The sequence below is a fragment of the Primulina tabacum genome, chromosome 14 (genome assembly GCF_025594145.1).
Source record: "Primulina tabacum isolate GXHZ01 chromosome 14, ASM2559414v2, whole genome shotgun sequence".
Lineage (NCBI taxonomy): Eukaryota > Viridiplantae > Streptophyta > Magnoliopsida > Lamiales > Gesneriaceae > Primulina > Primulina tabacum.
Window position 1 is genome coordinate 15,011,629 of NC_134563.1, and position 6,012 is coordinate 15,017,640.

Consider the following 6,012-nt stretch of genomic DNA (forward strand, 5'->3'; position numbering starts at 1 on the left):
ACTTGGGACACAACGGCTTCTCAGGATCAAATGGGACTGTCGGTACTTTAGAACTCAGCTCTATCTTGCCTTTCCCCTTGTAACTGCCTTGTCCTCTTTGGCTCGAACCTTGGCCTCTTTGAGCAATAGCCTGGTGCCTCGTCTGTCTCTCTCTAGCAATGTCTTTCTCATCTTGCTCGGCCAACAATGCCTTAGCCACAATCTCTTTAAATGTCACCGCCTTAGACATATTGATGTCCATCTTGATCTCTACTCGAAGTCCTCTAATAAAATGAGCACCCTTATCTTTGTCATTGGAGGCAATATATGGGGCAAACAGACAGCCCTCCTCGAACTTCAAGATGTACTCATCAACATTCATACCTCCTTGCTGAAGCTCTAAAAATTCAGTCACCTTCCGAGCTCGAAGTGCATCCGGAAAATACTTGTCATAGAAAAGATCCGTGAAATCTTGCCACTTTAATGCCGGAACATCCACACTAACCTTGGTAGCATTCCACCAAATGCGTGCAACTTTGACTAGCATGAAAACTGCACAACCAACTCTATCATTATCTTCATACTTGAGATGATCAAATATCGCCTCAAGTGCTTTACTCCACTCTATAGCCATCAATGGATCAGTACTTCCGGCAAACTCAGGTGGATCCATCCTCTTGAAAGCAGTAAAGATCCCATCAGTCCCAACTGCTTGAACCACTTGGCCTCTCACTTGGCCTCTACCTTGTCCTGATCCTTGCATACGTAGCAACTGTTGAATCTGTTCACTGTGAACCTTGGCTTGCTCTTTCAGTAACTTGCCGAACTCGTCGACAACTCTCAATGAGGAGCTATCCTCACCCTCTGTAGCTTTTCTCTTAGGAGGCATAACTCCTACAATGTGCTCACATAATACATATCAACCAATAATATAAATAGATGTAGAAGAAAACATACCCAGACGGTTGAAAGAAGACGAAGTCATATGCATTGGTCCGATGAACGTTGCTCTGATACCACTAAATGTAACACCTCTGACCGATTTTATAAAATAACACAGCGGAAAATTAAAATCACTAAATGTAACACCTCTGACCGATTTTATAAAATAACACAGCGGAAAATTAAAATCACTAAATGTAACACCTCTGACCGATTTTATAAAATAACACAGCGGAAAATTAAAAATTTACTTAGAGGGAAGGAGGATTTAAAATTCTCTTGACATACAATATTTATAATCAAAAACATATACATGATCAATCAAGTGTTGCACCAAAATACAAAATATCATTTTTGATCATGTCAAAATGCTAGCAAAATAGCCTTCTTCCTTCCTTCTTTTATGCATATGACCTCGGCTCCAATCAACGTCCTGGCCCGTCCCTCTTATCTGCATCACATGAATAACTGGAATGAGTAAAAAACTCAGCAAGTAGAACTCTTGCATAACAATTTGTACATATCATACTCTGTAAAACATGGCTTTGAAATCATTAAATACCATCAACTCTGAAACATAAATATCATAGCATATCATAACAATAACGATGATATTTCTCTTTTCTCTGGTGGATTGATATTTCAATAGTATCTATGTCTCTGTACCTATATCCCATCGATATAAATCGATTACTCTATTGGGATATAAGCCTATGGTCGTTGATCAACTCATTGCATGCAATATCTGACTATCTCTTTATCAATCCAATAAATCAATTTGAACTCTCTCTTTGGCATTAAATCAAACACTTTGTATACTCTTCTCTTTTGTATTCCCTTTTTACACAATTGAGACATATAAAGCCTCTCATATACAACATGGTATATCTATACATAATATGAATCAAATGAAAGGGAATAACATGTTAAAACATTGGAACGCAATACATATATTATCATGTGAGCACAAGGAAATGAATCCCACTTACTACACTTGGATCACTTGATTCTATTCTCTTGGTAGAAAACCTACAACAATAAACCATGAATTGCACCATCAACATCTCAATAATCACAAACTCATACCATAAAATCCATAAAACCGATACCATCAACAAACCCATGATTTCCCAACATCATAATCCAAGAATAAACAAAGCCACAAGCTTACCTTAGCTTCTTGAACTCAAAATAACTTTGTTCTCACTACAATACTCCAATTAGAAGCTAGAATTAAAGGCACCAAATGAAGAAATTGAGAACCCTAGGTCACCTTGGAGCTAAGAACCGAGAATAGAGGAGAAGAAATGAGGAAAATGAAGCCAACGCTATCTTAATCACCGCGGGTACGCTGAGTGTACTGGACAACATACAAAAATCCGTAAGGAACGACTGCGGGTGCGCTCAGTTCTTACCGCGGGTGCGCTCTGGTCTCTGCCCAAACACCGCGGGTGCGGTGCCTTACCTGGCGCGCGTGCGGTGTCACCTGAAGCCAACAATATACTCTTGCAACTTAAATCGAATCGCAACGTCGCTTCTCCTCATAATTCGTCAACACTCTGAACATGAAAGTTGAACCTCTATGTCTTATCTAACCACTCCAATTAGCCTCATACCAATTAGCTCAGCATACGAATTACCATGAATTAAATCGCAACGACGCTACAATAAAACCACATATCAAGTATAACCAACGATACTATAAATCATAAATCGAAACTCTTAACATCTAAACTATACTTAAACTTGACCAAGTAGTCAATAAACGTATGAAATCTTAAACCGTACTGTTCACCAGGCTTGGATATTACAGAATTGATCTCTATTACAACCTTGCACAGTATATATCGTACAAATCAAATGCATCAAGAGGAAAAAAAACGTTAAAGAATAATTGATGCTACTTACTTGCGGCGAATCATTTTGTCCTGGTTGTACTTTCTAGCTAATGCCATGGAAGAAAGCTCAATAATGTTGAGATATCACGGAAATAAATGAGGTAACATCATAGCGGAACTTCATAAGTAATATAAAAAATGAATAAGAAGAACACCAATATTTATAGTGTTTCACCCCAAGATTGGGCTACGTCCAAAGCTAAACCTCTCAAGTAGATCACTTCTTTATTAATAACAAAGAAGACAAGAGAATTGAGAATACAAGGTATTTCACACAGAACACTCTGATTTTAACACTCACTTTCTCTCCACTAATCCTATTCCTTCAAAGAATAAACACTCATTAAGAAATCTCACACTATATCATTTGTCTCACTTCTACACTTATGATTGTAGATGAGAGGATTTTGTATTTTAGTGTGATTTTGAAATGAAGAATGGATAGGTATTTATAGGTGAAGTTTAGGAAAGAAAATAAAAATTAAAACATCATTTGCTTACATAATCAAACCAACCATTTTTTACTAACTCAAACCATGTGTTAATTGTGTCGTTGAATTCCAAAATGGTGTGTTTTGAATTAAAATTTGGCTTGCTTTGAATTCAATCTTGGCTTGATTACTTAACAATTCTCTCCCTCAAGCCCATTTTGTTAATTTGATCAAACCTGCAACAGCTCTACATTATTCCAACTTCCATTTCGGCAATGTCTTGGTCATCATATCATATCCATTTTCATCTGTGTGAATCTTTTCAAGCTTTAACAATTTCTTCTCCTTTACATCTCGTATCCAATGATAGCGTACATCAATATGCTTTGATCTTAAATGCATTGAAGGATTATTGTCACATAATAACTTGTATTGATCTTGCACAAAACTTAATTCCTCCAAAAACCCCTTCATCCACAACAGCTCATTGCTTGCCTCAGTTGCTGTAATTAACCCCGCTTCAGTGGTTGACAATGCTACACACTTTTGTAACTTTGACTGTCATGACACAGTTCCCCTTGCAAATGTAATCAGGTATCCTGATGTTGATTTTCGGGAGTCAACATCTCCTGCCATATCTGCATCTGTGTAGCCTACAAGCTCAAGTCTAGATCCTCCAAAACTCAATCTATGTTTAGAGGTTCCCCGTAGATATCTGAATATCCATTTTACTGCAGCCCAATGTTCCTTTCCCGAATTTGAAAGGAATCTACTCAGCAGCGGAAGTTTTTAAATTTTTATTTTATTTTGACAATCAAAATATATTTGTTTTGGGCACTCGTATCGTTTATATGATCAAAGATTCATAGGGCATTAGAATTTATACCTTTGATGAATTAATTCACTAGGCTCCAACTATTTCGGGGTTAGCGAATATAGCTCTTGATGAATTCCCTACGAACGTTCTTCAGAAACTCCTTTCTTTATTCTTCTAATCAGGTCCACGACTAAATGATTTGTTCCTCTTCTAATGTGCACTAGAAAAATTAGAAGAGATTTTACGTTGGAGATCAAAATTTGAGAGACGGATCAAACTTTTCTCAAAAGGAAGTGGCCGAAATTTTGAGAGGAGGAGGAGAGTGATTTTTCGAAAATCACTATGATGGAGGCTAGGGTTATGGCTTGATTATTACCTTTTATAATTAAGCCATGACCTAATTAACATAATTAACATTAATGGACTTGATTAATTAATTGGGCTAGTCCAACTAGTTTAATTAATTAATCAAAGTCTATTAAGAACTTTAATTATTTAGTATGTTGGACTTGTACTCCTACAAGCCCATTAAATATACTTCCCACCAATTTTAATTTAATATTTAATAAACTCAACTTTTGAGCTTAATAAATTAAACCGATTATAAATTAAACATTTGAATTTATTATTTAAATTATAAATTCAACTTCTTGAATTTTATCACTTCTAAAATTTAATATTTAATAAATTTAACTTTTGAGTTTAATAAATTAAATTCTCAGATTTATAAATTAAACTCCTTGAATTTATTCTACCAAATTTTATAAATTCAACTTCTTGAATTTACTATCTCATAAGTTTAACTACTTGAATTTATTTTCTCAAAATTTAATTATCATAAATTGAACTCCTTGAATTTACTATATCATAATATAAACTCAACTCCTTGAATTTATTCTCTCAATGGGAACAAACGATCCAGTGCTTGTCTGACCCTCAATGGTTCAAGGATACAGCTAGCCGTGAGTTCACAACTCCTTGTGATTCAGGACATAATCCTTTATTCGGGCTTACCCTTATTTGTCTCATTCTGTGTATCAACAATTGATCATGAGAATGTCAGAAATCATATTTTCGATTAAACCCATCGAACCATGGTAAGAGCATCTAGTAGCATCGCCCCATGATTCCCTAGGTATCTCTGATAGTGCTTGCAAGAACCAGCGATTATGATTAGCGTGCAGTACGGTTCCTTCATCTCATATATCCCGATCGAATCTGCAACAATTGGTTCATCGAGGGTTGCACAATAATTTGATATATATGTGATACATATAAATAGTGGTATCGCATGTACTGTTGGAGAACTCCTTCTCTAACGTACATCTCATACTCTGACCAGAGATTCCACGCACTATAGTTTCATCAGATCACATAGGATATCCACACCCGTAGGTGAGCGATGAATTCCCGACTACAATGCACTGGCTCCTACATGTGTTGCAACTGTACCCAACCTCGCCACCTGACGACTCTCCTGGAGCCGGTAAACGAGTCAAAGTACAGCCCTAGCATATAGAGCCTCAGTGTTGTCCAGGGTCATAAGGACTAATGATGTACAATCATAACCACGGACTTATCCTCTCGATGAATGATAACCACTTGGAAAGTCCGAGGGAGGGTTGTTCGGCATAATCATCATATGACTACCCATCTGCATGTTTGGACATCTCTATGCCCTTATCAAGAAATGCAGTACACAACATCACAGATGCTAGTCTCGAGCTCAAGCGGCCTTTATCCTTATTTTAGGCGGCTGAATCGATTAGGAACGAATTTAGAATATGAAGTGTTTACAAATGAGTTTCAACATCGAATTACGATTCATTTGTATTGAAGCATAATCATGGACTTTATCTATGCTGATTGCATGTGTATTTTATAAAGTATATGAAACCATTAAAAAAAGTAAATTATATTAAAATAAAGATTGTTTATTACACTT